Source organism: Leucopleurus acutus (assembly GCF_964270905.1).
Source record: "Leucopleurus acutus genome assembly, chromosome: 15".
Lineage (NCBI taxonomy): Eukaryota > Metazoa > Chordata > Mammalia > Artiodactyla > Delphinidae > Leucopleurus > Leucopleurus acutus.
In genome coordinates this window covers 21,172,849-21,191,013 of record NC_139157.1, presented here as the reverse complement: position 1 = coordinate 21,191,013, position 18,165 = coordinate 21,172,849, and positions in this window count along the sequence as shown.

Here is an 18,165-nt window from a genome sequence, read left to right as displayed (position 1 = left end):
GGGGTAAAAATCTCAGGGCAAAATCACCAAGAAATGCAGCTTTTCTTTAAGGAAAATATATGTTATATCACAAATGAAGTAATTTGCCTAAACAATAAAGGAACCTAAAATCTATAGGAAAATTTGGTGACATTAAAAACAAAAATACTTAGAAGCTGTTGAAATAGAAGACTAGACTATAAATAATTTGCAAGTTGTTTGTCACTAGGAATTCCAATGGCATAAAGAAATACTAAATAAATTAATTGCTTTTTAAAATTTAACAATGCCGGGGGTTTGATAACACCAGAACTGTGTTTTAAAAACTAGTCAAAATAAAAAAACCTGTAGAGCACTTATGTACTGTGGATTCATTGTATCGTAGGTCAAATGAGGCCATTGTATTTTTTTTTCTATATCTGAGAAAATGCAGTAAACAGAGTTGTGCTGTCCCCAGAGTCTAATGTCATAACAGCCTCAGGGCACAGCCCATGATTGCTTCAGCACTCTGCCCATTCATATGCTCTGACCCCGGAAGCTGTCTCAGGTGTCTTTGAGGGTCCTCTTTACATAGCCAAATTAAAGAAAAGTAGTGAAATGGACTTTCTTGGATTTCTCTTGATCCTCAAATTTCTGTCACTTAGATGGCTACGGATTGTAACATACTATAGGGTCCCCTGACATCTTTTGACAATTATTTCTTGTGTTATTAGTGACATTTAGTGAAATCCCTTTGAATTTCTCTGCTAGCATAGGTGGGCAGAAAATCTGACCAGAAATAGGAACGCCAGTCATGATGAAAACATAACCAAAATGGAATGAGAATACTCACCTTGTTAGCATTAATTAGAGCAGAAATATTAAGACAGCCTTTATTTTAGAATGTTTGATCTGCTCTTCTTTTCCCACTCGCAACAACAGCAATAACCAAAAATAAACTTTAAAATTCTGAATTGAAAAGTTGCCCAGTCATCCAGTGATGTCAGTGATAGAGGCTGGACCACGTTTAGATTAGTCCCCACAAAAGGATAATTTATCGTACTTTTTTTTTTTGCAGTACGTGGGCCTCTCACTGTTGTGGTCTCTCCCGTTGCGGAGCACAGGCTCCGGACGCGCAGGCTCAGCGGCCATGGCTCACGGGCCCAGCTGCTCTGCGGCATGTGGGATCTTCCCGGACCACGGCACGAACCCGTGTCCCCTGCATCGGCAGGCGGACTCTCAACCACTGCGCCACCAGGGAAGCCCCGTTTTTACCTTTTAAACTATCTGTGCCTCTTCCTGCTCATGTTTGCTCTGTCATCTTTTGGAAAAGCACTGTGTTCTGCATAACATGTGCACTGCTTTTCGGAAATGTGCAATACACTCAACGTTGCAGTGATTTTTTTTTTCTCCTTTGCCGGGAACAGAGGTGAAAACCCCAGTGGATTCAAGTATCCACTTGATAGGCTCAGTCTCTCTTAATCAGCCTGTAATGGAGCTAATGGCTGTATGTCATCCTTGGAGATATAAATTTCCTGGCGGTGTCTCCTGCAAACAGTGCATGAAGTATGCTCTGTGCGCCAGCAAGGACTGATAATCAGCAGAAGGGCAGGGTGCTTCATTAGCCAGGAGAAGAGCCAGGGCTTCCCAGCTGCCAGGCTCCAGAACTCTCCTCGCCACTCCTGAGACATGGACAATGCCGGTATGTAAAGCAAGCATGTAATTCTTCATAGCCTCTGGGCTCGTTTGCAGTCTGCACCCTTTGCTGCAGAAGGTTTGCCTATTTGTTGGTCTTATTCCACAATTAAATGTTCAGGACCGGGAACTATGTAATGTGTTAACCCTGCTGCATTGTCCACAGGGCAATCAGTGTTTGCTTTCAAGTTCAGGAATTGGGAACGCAGATTGTAATTCCACATTCACCTTTTGGAAGACTGCACTGTTATTTCGGCTGCAGGATGTGTGCCGATGATCCTTTTGTGCTCAGAACAGTGGGTGTAAAAGGCATATAGTTGATGATAAAACTGTCACTAAGGGCGGGGGGCAAAGGGTAGATGGTGTCAATGAGCTGAAGGAAAATGTTTTTCCAGCATTACAGTATGCAGAGTGTAACAGCAGAAGGATTCTTGCGTCTGATGCTTAGTCTTCATGTTAGATGCAGTGTAGGAAATGTCTCAGTGTCCTCTGATATTTTAATTTCAGAGCACAGACATTAGTGGCCAATCATGTACCTTTTAATAATGTATTTGTTTTTAATATCTTTACTTGACAGCTAGACATACATGGCCACGGAAGTATTCTAATGCCAATCACATGATTAGCATCAAATTACTTCTCATGCAGAACTTTTTCTTTTTTCTTTGCTGTGTTGAACTTTTAGAAGGTACGCACTCTGGGACTGATTATTCCCCATTTCAGTGTTATTGACACTAAATGCAGAATTCTCCCAAATGTGTTATGGACTCTCTGCCTCCTGAAAGGCATTAGCTCAGTTACTCAGCTGCTATCAGTTTTACAGTGATGCCCTACAGCGCCTGATACACGGTCAGCTCTGCTAAGAGGATACATCGTTTAAAACACATTCTACACAATAAGACCACCCATTTTTAGTAAAACATGATTGTTTATGAAATGTAGCTGTTTCAGTCCTTGGTGCAGGTAGAGCAGGCAAGCAGAGATTTTGAAGGCAGAGTATTTTGAGTTCTGTGAAATCGCTTACCAGGAGTAAAACTCTGTGACTAAAATAATTTTGTATTTGACATTGAAAGCATTGAAATAAATTGGAACAGTACATTATTAGGGATGAACGTTGAGAGTTGTGAAAGAAACACATATTAGGGGTGTGTGTGTGTGTGTGTGTGTGTCTGCATAGTAGTAGTAGGAAGGAAGAGGCTGGGCTGATTCATGTGCATTTTCCACCCCCCCATCTTGATCATTAAAAAAAATATGCCATAGGGCTTATCATATAAGCATGTAGGTATGATATTCCATGACAAGGCACAATTTCAAGATCAGCCCAAAGCTTCTCTAATTACAGCAGTAGCGTGAGTAAAAAATAAATAAACTGGAATCCCTATTTTAGCCTCATTTAAAGCTTCTGCCACCCACAATTAATTATACTGATGTCCTGGCAGAACTATCACTTTAATTCAAGCAAATGCCTTTCTTAAGACATAAAGAACCAGCAAGAATACACTTTGGTGGCAGAGAAGGGAAATCAATAATCTACCCATTTTCTAAATTATATGCCATTGCGTATTAATTTCACAGGATATTAATTAAGTTCCACCCCTTCCCTTTCCTGTGCACAGGCACGCACGCAAACACAGAATTAGTGTTCAGGCAGTTCTGGGAATTGCTGAGCTTAACAGTGTTAAACAGGTTTCTAAACATGCTAATAGAATTAGCATGTAAATCCTAGCCTGTGCTAATATTTATTGTGATTTCGCAAGATGGAATACAGAAGGCAGCGTTTCCCAGTTGTGTTAACCGCAGGCTCTCCTGGGGATGCCTAGTTACAAAGCGTATAACTCAGATTTGGGGGTCACCGGTAAAAGCCCTTCATTCTCATTTATGCTTTCCATTTTCACCTTACTCTTTCTCTCCTGAATTCTTCTCAACTTCCTGTTTCCTAATTTAGAAGCCATCTGGGGGAAGTAACAGACTATTCACTTGTGTAAATATCAATGCTTGATTCTTTAGAGACTAAATATTTGTGTCAGCTCTGTCCAGGATTTCTCTTCTTGTTCCTTGTTTCTAGGCTTTGGGGCACTTCACTGCTCATTAGCATCACCATCAGATGAAATAAAGAAGGAAAGGGAGCTAGGACTCAAACTTGAATTGGAGATGAATGGGATTCAATTACACCTGTGAGATTAGGAACAATGTGCAGATTTTATTTATCCAAACTAACATTTCACATGAATTATTAAAAATTGATAATAAGAGACTTCATGCATTAAAAAGTTAATTTCAGAGTTCTATTTCATAGGTCAGGCATCAAGAACATATATAACAAAGGCAAATCCTATTTAAATGTTAAATGTCTTAAAAGGAAGGGATCTTACGTTTTTTGAATGCGTGTTATGTTCTAGGCACCAACTTCAGTATTTTATATAGGTTACATCATTAATCTTGCAATCAATCTGTAGGTAAATGTTATTTTCCAAGTTACACATGAGGAAACTGAAGCTAAGTAAGAGCTCACTAATAAGTAGTGATTTGTAAACTTGAGTCCAACTCTTTTTGACAATAGCAAAATTCAACCCAGCATTTTTCATGCTGTCATCTTGCTTTGAGAGCGGGAATTCTTCATCTTTGTATCTTCCATAGCATCGAGTACAGTGCCTGGAACACAGTAAGCATATAATAAATATTTAAAAATTAAATCGAATGTCATTGAATTAGTTCAGAGCAATTTTTCTAAAAGGAAATTCTTTTCTAAGTATCAAGGTCAAAGACGATCTTATATCTAAATGCTCTATTAGATAGAAGTCAGTACATGGTAAGGAAAAAGATAGTTGTGATTTTTCATAAACATTCATACATTTATGACAATTTGTAAAGTAGAATGCTTTTTGATGGAGTCCACCTGTAAAATTTATTATCACTATAAAAAGTATTCAAAATTTTCACTTGAAGTTTATGATAATAGGATCATTAACAGAAATTATGAAAAGAGGCACAAAAGAATTTAAAAATGATATTTAAATAAAGTGCAGAGACATTAATCTGCACTGTGGGAGAATTTGACCCTTTCATTTTCTTTCAGAGAGATCGTGGTTAGAGGGAAGGTCACAGAATAGTGGTGGGTATATCTCTTTCTACAACACCTGTGCACAACAAGGTCTTTCATCAGTAACGCTTACATTTCACCTTACTTCTTTTCAAACTCTGTACTACCCTGTGAACCACTACAAGGTTTGAAAAACATGCTATGAAATAATACTCTGTTTTATTTAAATTTTGATACATACGTCGAGAAGCCATAGTTTCAAAGAGAGGTTAGCAGGTTTTCCTACTGGTTTTTTTTTTTTCCTACTGTTTGATTTAAAGTATCTGCAATTATTTTGATAAGTAGCTCAGAATAGTTCTTTACTAGAAGATAATTCCCTAACATCCAGCTATCTATTTCCCCAAAATTACAGTTTGAATTTCCTCACATAAACCAATTTTTTCCAAATATTTAATCTTCTAATTATGTACAGTAACTAAAATTATGCCTCATTACTTTTCAGGCTTTAGAAACATGATTTCCTTTCCTAGTCCTGGATCATTCAGTCCTGGGGCAGTTTTTACACCTTTACAGGTGTGAAGTTCAAATCTTGACATCTGTTGCTATGTACGGACCTGACTGTACAGGACTTGCTTATTGTCAGTTATTTACCAGGCAGCCTCTACTTCCGCCAAGCTGTCCTACTCTGTGTTCTATGGACACGAACATGCATGCGTGTCTCCCTTTCTTACCCTTGCTCTTTCTATTCTTCCCACCTGGAAAGGCCTTTCCTCCTCACCATTCAGTCACTCTTTCTTCCATACATCCAGGAAATGTTTCCTGGTCACTCACTCTGCACCAGGCCCTGTGCTAGTCCGTGTGGGTACAAGTGGATGAGACAGAGCTTGTCATAATGAAAATTCATTCTAGCAGAGAAAGTAGAAGTTAATAATGAATGGATAAAATATTTGGGTTGGGATGAGTGCTGTGAACTTCATGAAGGGGCCTCAGGCCAATCAGGAGAAGCCTGTGGCTTGGCTTTTATTCTACCCATAGGTTTTGGGTGGAGTTGTGGCATGACAGGACTGATGATTTCAAGGCATAACCATGGGAAGAACAGATGGGAGAGAGGCAAGAATGGAAGCCCCTAAGAATGAAATCCATTTAGGAGGCTCTAGATTGGGGTGTGACAGTGCGGGAGGGGAGAGAGAACTGGATGGAAACCCAGCTCTGTTTCGAGGCTCAGCACACATCCCGCCTTCAGGAGATTTTCCCAACTGGTCTTGAAGCCCTGCCTTTCCTCAGGGCACTAACAGAACTCACCGTGCAGCTTTGTACTTCCTGACAGTCCATCTGAGATTACCCCCCCACTTCATCTTTTTCTTCCCATTCTTTAAGCATCTTGAGGGCAGTTGACACATCATAGACATCTGCTGTGTCCTCCAAAGAGTTAGAGTAATAGTTCTCAACTCTGGCCGTCCAGGAGAACCACTTGGAGAGCTTTTAAAATATACCAATCTCTGGACCCCACCCTGGACAAGTTAGATCAGCATCCCTGGAGTGTGGTCAGGACATGGGTGTTTGTTTAAAAGCTCCCGAGGGTATTTTAATGGGCAACCAGGATGAGAACTACTGTTACAGACAGCCAGAAATACCTACCTTGCAGAAGTAAGCAACCACTCCTCACCCCCCTTCCTCTCCCGCTCCCCCCCTTTCTTCTTCCTCATCTCCCTCTTTCCTCCTACAGTGAATAGGCCAGTCTAGTTGAGGGTCTGTGTTTGTGAATTATCTGCATCCGGGTCGAATGTGAGGCTGGCAGGGTGAAGAGACCTCCAAGGAAACAGCTGAAAGAAAAAAGCAGAGGCAAAAGACTGCTTCTGGACGACACACCGGGATAGGAACAGAGTAGGCTGGACCCAGGCTTTCTGTAATCCATCCTTTTGGAGAATGTGGACCTGATTAAGAAGGCGGTATGGAGAGACTTAGTCACCTACTTCTTAATCCGGAAGCGTGTTTCCTCCTCCAGCATCTCTCAAGCAAATTAAATATTGAGTAACGATTCACCATAGCTGCAAAAATGTTCTCTGGTGAGACTTCACATGTAAGTTTTAACTAATAAGAGATGTTAAACATCCCTTGTCAAGTTTTATCTAATAGAAAAGTTACATTATTAGACCCCAAAGAACACCGCTATGATTTAATCATCACTGACTGTATCTGTGCTGAGTGGTTGGGTCAGAGCCACTATCAGACACCAATACTATATTTGCTGTATCGTGACTCACCACAGGCATCCTTCTTTTTAGTGATAGAGAGATAGGTCCTGTTCCATCTGATACGTGCCCCCCCAAACACACACACACACACACACACACACACACTCCAGAATGAGTTTCAGATCGTTTTCAACTGACAGTAACCTTAAATATTAAAGCATGGAGAGGATTTGATAATTTGTTTTTCTGGGTATTTTGGTTCATAAATGGTGCTTTTACAACCCTCAGAATGGGAGAAAATATTTGTGAATGAAGCAACTGACAAAGGATTAATCACCAAAATATACAAGCAGCTCATGCAGCTCAATATCAAAAAAACAAACAACCCAATCCAAAAATGGGCAGAAGAACTAAATAGACACTTCTCTGAAGAAGATATAGAGACTGCCAACAAACACATGAAAGGATGCTCAACATCATTAATCATTAGAGAAATGCAAATCAAAACCGCAATGAGGTATCACCTCACACCAGTCAGAATGGCCATCATCAAAAAATCTACAAACAATAAATGCTGGAGAGGGTGTGGAGAAAAGGGAACCCTCTTGCACTGTTGGTGGGAATGTAAATTGATACAGCCACTATGGAGAACAGTACGGAGGTTCCTTAAAAAACTAAAAATGGAACTACCATACGACCCAGCAATCCCACTACTGGACATGTACCCTGAGAAAACCATAATTCAAAAAGAGTCATGTACCACAATGTTCATTGCAACACTATTTGCAATAGCCAGGACATGGAAGCAACCTAAGTGTCCATCGACCGATGAATGGATAAAGAAGATGTGGCACATATATACAATGGAATATTACTCAGCCATAAAAAGGAATGAAACTGAGTTGTTTGTAATGAGGTGGATGGACCTACAGTCTGTCATACAGAATGAAGTAAATCAGAAAGAGGAAAACAAATACCGTATGCTAGCACACATATATGGAATCTAAAAAACAGTACTGATGAACCTAGTGGCAGGGCAGGAATAAAGCCACAGATGTAGAGAATGGACTTGAGGACATGGGGAGGGGGAAGGGTAAGCTGGGATGAAGTGAGAGAGTGTCATGGACATATATACACTACCAAATGTAAAACAGATAGCTAGTGGGAACCAGCCGCATAGCACAGGGAGATCAGCTCGGTGCTTTGTGACAACCTAGAGGGGTGGGATAGGGAGGGTGGGAAGGAGGCTCAAGAGGGAGGAGATATGGGGATATATGTATATGTATAGCTGATTCACTTTGTTATACAGCAGAAATTAACACAACATTGTAAAGCAATTATACTCCAATAAAGATATAAACTTTTTCTTAAATGGTACTTTTTACACTAGGGTTAATATAGAACTTTTAATGGAAACAACAGAATTCATTAAAACCATCTTTTATAATATTTGATTTAACTATCTCATGTTAAATCAAACGAGGATCACTTGAAAAAGTGTGGCAGAGGGTTTTAAACTCGAAATGGTTTTGCCAACGAAGCCTCTAGTATCAGAGGCTGTGAGGGGCCCCCTCATCCTGGTTTTGCCTGCGACGTCACCCCTGCATCGACATTCCTCGTATCCACCCCCCCCCCGCCCCGCCCCTCCTGCCCCACCTCCTGCCTCTTCTCCCTGCCCCCCTCACTCTCACAGTGGTCTGGCCGCTCTGCACTTCTCATTAACCCCCAGAAACGCGTAATTTAAACATGCTGATCCTTCTGTGTGGAACCCCCATCACCGCAATCCCCCCTCACCACCTTGAAAAGCCTTGTCACTGGGTAAGTCCCAGCTCAAGAGTCCCCTCCTCTGTGGAACCTTCTGCAATTTCTTGGGATGGAATTAGTGTTCTCCCTTCTCTATGCCCGAATAACACTCTCTTATCCCATTCCCACATGTGTCAGGTGCACTATAATGCTATTCTATGTGTCTGCCTCTTTGACTAGGCCACGTGCACCTAAGGACGGGGCTGTGTCTTCTTCATAAGTTCATCCCCTAGTGCAGCGTCTGGCAGAAGATACGTGTTCAGTAAGAGGGCAAAGGGATGGCTGAAATAAAACCTGAGGTATATCTTTTATTGTGTGCTTATGCTTACATAGAAACAATGAATTAATTTTTATTGGCAGTTGAGTGATGTAGTCATTTACCATTAGGACAAGCAGTGGGGAGCCCATCAGAATCACTTATGGAATTAAAATCTGTCTATCTATCTACCTACCTACCTATCTACCTATTGCCATCCCAGGCCCACACCAGACCTACTAATTCAGAATCTCCCATGGGGGAAAAAGGATAGCTGTATTTTTTTTTTTTTTTTTTTTTTGCGGTACGCGGGCCTCTCACTGCTGCGGCCTCTCCCGTTGCGGAGCACAGGCTCCGGACGCGCAGGCTCAGCGGCCATGGCTCACGGGCCCAGCCGCTCCGCGGCATGTGGGATCTTCCCGGACCGGGGCACGAACCCGCGTCCCCTGCATCGGCAGGCGGACTCTCAACCACTGCGCCACCAGGGAAGCCCAGATAGCTGTATTTTAAAAAAAATATTTCAAGGGTGACTCCACTGTTTACCCTGGTGAGACTCATTGTCTGTCAAGGGACATTTAAGAAAGCAGCTCAGACAGAGCAAGTTTCCACTGCTTCGTGTGTTTTTAAGATAATTGATTGTTGCCATCATGAAATCACATTATTACTAGAATTATAAAGGTCATGTGCCATTTACAAAAGTGCTCTGATAGGTCCTATTGGAGACCTGCACTGACCTGTAGATGAAGAAGCATCTCAGTGAGACAGTTGCCTGGGAGTGGAGGTGAAGGCTGTGTTCTCCTCACCCTCTCCCTACGGAGAGCACTCCCGAGGTTCCCTACCTTGACTGAGACGTGCTTAAAACTTCATCCACCCAACTTGCTTTTAATTTATCACCTGCTGCCTGCCTCTGTGTTTCATATACTTGGGTGTTATTTTCTTAGTAATGGACAATTGGCAGCCATCCATTTTGCAAGCAGCTTAACTTAGGGCATTTTTAATAAGGGGATTAAAGGAAAGATGGCCAATCCTGACCTCTGAGAACTGCCCGTATGGTGCAAGAGCGAAAATATCTTAGGTGTCCCCTGCAAGACTTTAGTCTTCAGAGCGCCCATCATGCTTGTCTGTGGTACTTACAGAAGAGATGTTAGTAGGTGGAGCCAACCCACTTGCTCAAACAATATGCATTTTACAACATTCATTAACCTAAGGGTCACTCCTTTAAATTAAGAAAGTTCAAAGACATTTGTTTAAATAACTGTGTGACTATGACTCTAGTTGAAAAAAGCCAGAGAGTTGAAAATGAAAGCCAACTTTGTCTTCAAAATCCAGACTTTGTAGCAAACCAGGAGCCCTGTAGCATACACTTAGAACGAAGCGCCACCATTAACTTTTATATTTCCTGGCTTGTGTCAGTTTTTGTTACAACTCTAACCTTCTATAAACAAAGGGGTCTCTTTTGCTAACGGACATTGGCTTTGTCCCTTGCAGTTCCAAAGGTTTCCATGGAGCCTCAAAACTACAAAAACTCCTAAGGTACTTTTGGGTTCCTGGGTAGTTTTAAAAGAAAATCGAGGCCCACAAAACTGTGTTTTAAATGCAGAACGAGAAATAAGTGACTTTTTTAGAATACTGTTCATGCTTCAATAATATCCCTTTCATCTTTCAAAATGCTTACAAATATAGTTCATTTCTCACAGTTCTCCAGTGAAATATGTAAACATTTCAAGTGATCAGTTTCTCTTTTACAGATATGAAACCAAGGCAAAGAAGTGTATTTATGTATTTATTTTCGGAGATCAGCCTCACGCACAGCTTAACTGCACATGGGACAAGCTGTAATGACATATGAAAAGCATGTCGGTGGAGGATATGCTTGGCCATTTGCCAACTCATGAGGCATGGGCCATGCCAAATCTGATTCCCATTGACTCTTATGCAGAAGGAAAGCCAAACGCAGTTTACCCTTTGGGTTGCATGCATTATTGTTTTCCAGGGAAATGTGGTTATATTTGTCCTGGCCACAAAGGCTGTCTCAGGGGAGGACAGCCAAATGGCTTTGGTCACAGTGTCCATGGAACACGACTGTCCCAATCTGTTATCTTGAAGCTGTCTGTACTTGGATATGCAATCTGGGGACCAGGGACTGGGGAAATTAGCTGGAAATTCTGGTAGAAGTTCATTAATTAGGGGTCCAAGCATATGAAGGGCATGTGTTTATATGGCAGGTGGGGAGCAGATGCAGAGGGGGCAGTACAAACCCCCAGGGGAAGGACAAGAGTATGAAAACTAGGGCAGCCCCAGCATTTTCACACAGAGACTGGGCATGGAGATCCAGTTCTAGAGCAGGGACTGGAGTATTGGGTAGGGGATTTGGACAAATTAGAGAGAGAGAGACCAAAGTAGATGCTAGCTTATGAAAAAGGTCAACAGAAGACGTTGGGAGGACAGCACAGGCTTAGTCAACAAGGAAAACTCAGGAGATCAGGGATGTGTTCCCACACACCCCCAGCCCTCTCAGGCTGCCTCATTGTGGAAGGGCGTTTTGTTGCCATAGCTCCAGCCTCTCTGGAACTGCACAGGACTCAGGAGGCCAGCAGCTATGAGGACACTCACCCACCACCAACTCTTGAATTTATATTTTGCATGGGAATCATTCTCACATTGCAGTTCCTTCTTATATCCAGTCACATTTATCTGCCTCCTCCAGTTGAACATACTCTAATATTTGGAGTCGTGAAAAGAAACTAGACTCAGAGTCTAGTTTCCTGGCTGAGTCTCTCCCACTGGCTGGCATGGTGCCTTGGGCACATCCATAGGCCTCACTTTCCTTATCTAAATATAGAGTTGATTATACTTGGCTCTAGTACGAGTATAACATAACCGCAGACTCATTTAGTGTCTACATGCATTTTAAATCTTTACAAATATTAACTCACTTGATCCTCACGGCTACCTCTCAGGTGGTTGTGATGGCCTCCCCCTCAGCCTGCTCTGGCTCCCCTGCCTTCCGACCTTGTGTCTTCAGACCCTCAGCTGTTCCTTTTTGCTGTTTTCAGTGTACTTGCTTCTGGCAGCTCTCATTTCCCTCCCTTTTTATGTGCTGTTTCTCGCTTTTTCTCTCAGTTTTACTGAGATATAATTGATATACAGCACCGTATAAGGTTAAGGTATACGGCATCGTGACTTGGCTTACATATCTTACAAAATGATTACCACAATAATTTTAGTTAACATCCATCATTTTATATAGATACCAAATAAAACATGTTTACATGTGCAGTTTCTTATCTTTTGTGGTCTGGGAGACCAGATAATCAAGATTGTTATCCTTTTATCTAAAATAATAGACCCCCATGAGAGCCTGAGTAGTTTTCCTATGATTCATGTATATGGGCTGGAGTTCATGAATTTTTTACATTTACTTAAACTAAGTGGCAGTTCACTTTATTTCCTAGTTCTTGACAGAATCTTCAGTGATCTTGCCCATGCTCTCAGGATCTCACAAAGGGCTTCCCTGGTGGCGCAGTGGTTAGGAATCCACCTGGCAATGCAGGGGACACGGGTTTGAGCCCTGGTCCTGGAAGATCCCACATGCCACAGAGCAACTAAGCCCACAAGCCACAACTACTGAGCCAGCGAGCCACAACTACTGAAGCCTGAGCGCCCTAGAGCCTGTGCTCCGCAACAAGAGAAGCCACTGCAATGAGAAGCCTGCGCATCTCAACAAAGAGGAGCCCCCACTCGCTGCAACTAGAGAAAAGCCCGCGTGCAGCAACGAAGACCCAACGCAGCCCGAAATAAATAAATTAATTGTTATATAAAAAAAAGATTTCACGCAAAGCTCTTGTGTGCTCGGCCCCCACCTGTGTCACCAACACTGTTACCCACCTCTAGTCACACAGCCCCGGGCCCGGCACCCAGACTCTTCGTCTCATCCCCAATGCCGTGTCCTCTTCTCTGCTTTGCTCCCTGCTCTTCTCCTTGTCCACTGTTCTTTCCTTATTCTTCACCTGGTGGATTCCTATTTGTCTTTCAGGACACGTGGCTCATCTGTCACCATCTGGAAATCCTTCTCCACGTCACTGCAGGGCTGCTTATTCCCTGAGCTCCAATGGCCAACATACCATTGTGTTGTCATTGGTCCTTCACATCCACTGTCCCCGTCAGCCGGGTCCCCACCTTGAGCAGTTGCTCAAGGGCAAAGTTCTCTTCGCCTTGGTTTCCTTAAGGCCTAGCACAGTATGTGGCACACAGTAGGTACTTAATATATGCTGGCAGACTCACTGCTTGTGCCGTTGTTACCCAGCTGCAAAATGTTCTATGTCACGCAGTGGTGTATTTATACATGCTCATTATATAAATTTTAAAAGCTTAAGGAGAAAAGGATAGTTGGAAGGAAGTACAGTTGGAGGCAAAAGTGCAAAGCATGGCTGCCTGCTTGACGATGTTGATACAATCCTTATGTTTCCAGACATGTAGTTCCTCGGAATGTTGATTTTTTTTTTTCTCTGATTGCCATTAAACCAAATCTAGAATTTTTAAATGTAAATTTTGTAGGGATTCCTTGCAGAGGAAGATAGAACATGTAACAATTACAGTAACATGTGTATTGAATTTGATATCTCATGAAGAATGTAGTACCGTATACCTAAAGAGAAAATATTTTTTCCCAAGGAGGATCTGATGATATCAAAAGAATGAGGCACATGAAACTTGGCCATAAGTAAGTAGTAAAAAGGAACTGACCTTTGGGAATTCCCTGGCAGTCCAGTGGTTAAGACTCCACACTTCCACTGCAGGGGACACGGGTTCAATCCCTGGTTGGGGAACTAAGATTCCGCAAGCTGTGCTCGGGCTCCTCCCACAAAAAAAAAGAACCAGCATTCAACTTGAAAACAGTCAGTCTAGTGATACTTTTTATCCATGTTTTTTTGAACATTTCCAATTTCCTTCTTTAGAAAGAGAAATTCTTTTTCAAAATATCTAAAATATATCAGTGTGCTTAAATGTATCTTGCTCTTAATACGTGGAGGGGAGGAAAAAAACTTAGTTGTAAAACCCAGAGGGAGAGAGAAATATTTCTGAACTGTTGTTAAAAATAAGTTAATGTGATTATGGCATATAAAACTAGTTTTGTATTTGTAAAAACAATTTGTGTTTGCATAGGCGATGTCTGGAAAGAGTACATCCCAAGCAGTTCTCAATATATTAGAATATATAATTAGTATATTAGCAGTTCTCAATCCCTGGGGAAGGAAAGGCGAATGTTCACATTTTACTTCATACTTTTTGATTTTGTTTGAGGTCTTTTGGGTTTCGCTTTTACAATAAGCATATACTGCTTTTAGAAATGTTTAAAAGCCAACAAATTGTGTTTTAATCAGTTAACTGCAAAGCAGCACATGTTATGTACTGCCTTGCCATGTAGGACCCAATATCCTGGGTAAACCTCAGATACCGACGACATGGATTCCAACCCCACAGTAACTTGGGATGAATGGTTGGAAGGTTCTGCTTCCCCACGGCTCCCCACGCTGCCCCAACCCAAGCTATTATTGAATTTGTTCTTTTATTAATCAGCACTAGCTGTGAAATCCTGTTGATGCTTCTGACCAAGACTCAGCTGTCGTGATCGATTTGCGTGAAACATTACCACAACAAGAACACTTAAACTAGATTTTCTTCTATCTTCCTATGTTGAGAGTGGACTTGAGGTTTATGGGTAAAATAAGCAATTTGGAAATATCCACCCGTTGTCATGTTGTAGGGAAGCCGTTTGTTTTCATGGCATTTGGTTGTGTTCAGATGGGTAAACTCCACCCTGTGCCTGCTGGATGGGAGCATTGTGTTCAAACTGTTTTTAAGGGGCTCCAGGCCAGTAGATAGGACCCCAGAGGTGCACTGGATCAGGTGAGGTGCTTCCTAGAAGGGCTAAATCAGGAAGCCAGAGGGTGGCCCAGCCAGGAAGGTGAAGCTGAGTTTATCACTAGGTCTAAGAGTTGAGTGGTGTGATGGAAATGAGAGATAGAGACCATAGTCATAGCATAATGAACCAGGAGTCAAGGCATATGTTGGGAGCAAATCTAGTATTATTACCCTGATCTGTTATAAATACTTGCTGAGTGCATTCTTTGTCTCATGTTAAAAATATGGTCACAACTGTACAATAGAATGGGATAGTTTCTGTGCCAGACTTGTGTTTATTTTGAGATATATCAAAGTTTTACATGGTGACTCAGAATTTAAACTCTACTGCTACATGGACCGTTCATTCAAGTAATATTTCATAACTTATCAAATTGTGTGCTACATATTGATTTCAACTTCATTGGAGCAAGGAGATATAGGCACTTTGTTTTGTGTCCCCCTTCATACCGCATCAGTGTGTCTCTAATGATCTAGTTCCACTAGCAAGTGTGTGAATTTTGCATTTGTTAACAATGACTGGGTGAAGCTTATTGTTTTGAATTACTTCGAAACACCTCTTGCCTTACCTTACCTCCTTTAATTATCACAATTTTGGAACGTAATTTAGATGAAAGATATTTTCGACAAATATGAATTGAGAACCTACTGTGTTAGCCACCCTTTTGGCTTCAGAGAACACAGCAGTGGTAAGACATATCCAGTCCCTGCTCCATAGAACTCACATGCTATTGGGACAGAAAGGTAATAGATAAGCAAGTAAATATATGGTATAATGCCAAGTAGTGATAAGAATCATGAGGGTTGTGCCAGGGTGATGGAAGTTCTGTAATGTGAATTTCATCCCAATGATTGGCCGTTTAAATAAGACTGGCTTACAAAACCCGGGAGATTTGTAAGCACAGCTTTGTAAAATCTTCTTTTATCAGTTTGGTGTAGTTTCAGGTGAACACCACTTTTTCTTATTTCAATTTGCTTGAACCCTTTAAGTTTCATGCTGCTTCAAGTTTTAAGAAGTGGCCCAAGGTCAAAGAAAAATGCTAAGAATTTCATCTTGTTTTGTGTGACTACAGAATGAAGGTACATAATTACATGACCGTCCCCACCCTTGCAAACCTGCAGTGGCCCAGATTTGTTTGAAATTTAGCACAGAACTGCATTGTTATCAGAGGATGTTCCCAGGAGATAAGAAAGGCCTGGCAGAATTGCTGTGGCAGCTTGATTACAAAAATATTAAAACATTTCTTCCTTAATGACAAAGACCCATTGTTTACTTTTATGAGAGCAAGTTAGCACATGTTTATTTTGAGAAACTTTGGTCTTAAGAGCATCTGCCTTAAGATGCTTAAGACTGCTATGCATACCAGTCACTCCGGGGAGAAAAGGCATGTCAATTAAAGGACAGGGATGGATTTTAGCAAAGACATTAGAATTTAAACAGCCAAAGAGAATTTCTTTCAGCAATTATATTGGATGGGTGTACATTAATTTCAGAATGTTGATATTACTCAAAACAAATAGGAAATTCTGATTTCCGAGTTGTCTCTCAGGTCACTTTACAAACCAGACCAAACTCTGTTCGTTCAATTGTTCGTTAGTTCATTCATTCTGTCCTTCAACAAATGTTTGTGATAGACCTTCTATCTGCAAACATGGTACTCCTTGCTAAGTATCTGTCAATAAAATAGAGCTGTTGTTTTCCTTTGAGATGACACTGCTGTGGGAAGACAGATGAGTTCTAGAACTGCAAGTGTTTAGGTAGCTATGTACAGTACAAAGTGGAAGATCCAGGAGGGAAGCTCTGCTTGACAAGGGAAGAGAAGCTCCAAGGGGAGGTGACATGTGGGCTGAGGGTTTGAAGAACAGGTTCACTAGGCAGAGGGAAATGTGAGTGTTACCAAAGCCAAACTTGGGTCTGCCTTGCCCCTGTGCAGTAAAGCCAAGCTACTTACACTGGACTGTGATGAAGGAAAGTACAGCGTTTATTGCAAGGCATCCAACATGGGGTCAAGCAAAGAGAACAGGCAGCTCATACTCAAAAGACCTGAACTCCCCAATGGCTTTCAGGGAAGGGTGTTTAAAGGTAAGTTGAGGGAGAGGTTCACAAGGTGCCTGATCAGCTCGTGGATGGGTTAGTGACGAGGTAACCAGGTGGTATTTCAGGAGTCAACATCGTCAACCTCTGGTTCCAGCTGGTCTGGGGTCATCGTGCTGGTGGTCAGCATGTAGTTAACTTCCTCCACCTGGTTGGTGTTTTAGTATCTGAAAAACAACTCAAGGATATGGCTCAGAATATTATCTATAGCCCTTAATAAAGAAATGAAGGTCCTTGATTTGTTTTATGGCCAAACTATTATTATTGTGTCTTGATTGACTGCTTTTCTTTGTTACTGCATTTTCTCACTTCTCTGATTAAATTTTGCTCTTTGGAACTTGGGGAAAGCCTAGGAGGCTAAAACTTTTCTTCAAACAAGAGGCAGGGTATTCACAGTGGGGTGGTCTTTCCCAGGGAAGGCCCCACAGGGTCCTGCTCAGCTTCATGAGTTTCTGGCAGTAGTCTCTGACTTTGTAGTTAACACATTATTATTTTAACAGCTAAGATGGCATGACTCAGTTTGATAACCTATCTTATTCAGCTGACTTGGCCTAGAATGATCTTGATCAATTCCAAAAAATAAATTAACTTTCAGGACATAAATATTTTCCACCATTAAATTTCATAAATATTTATTAAGCACCTAACCACAAGCAATATGATATGTCACTGTGTAGATAGCCTTGGAGAATTCAAGAATCTTCTCATCTTTAAAAAAAAATTATTTTTTAATTGAGGGGAAATTCACATAATATACATTTTAAAGTATACATTTTAAAGTATACATTTTAAAATATACATTTTAAAGTAAATTATACATCTTAAAGTATACAATTCAGTGGTGTTTAGTACCTTCACAATGTGGTACAGCTACCAACTATCTAGTTCTTTTTAAAATTTATTTATTTATTTTTGGCTCTGTTGGGTCTTCGCTGCTGCACGCAGGCTCTCTCTAGTTTTGGCGAGCGGGGGCTACTCTTCTTTGGGGTGCATGGCCTTCTCTTTGCGGTGGCTTCTTTTGTTGCAGAGCACAGGCTCTAGGTGCGCAGGCTGCGGGCTTCAGTAGTTGTGGCACACAGGCTCAGTAGTTGTGGCTCGCGGGCTCTAGAGTGCAGGCTCAGTAGTTGTGGCACATGGACTTAGTTGCTCCGCAGCACGTGGGATCTTCCCGGACCAGGGCTCGAACCTGTATCCCCTG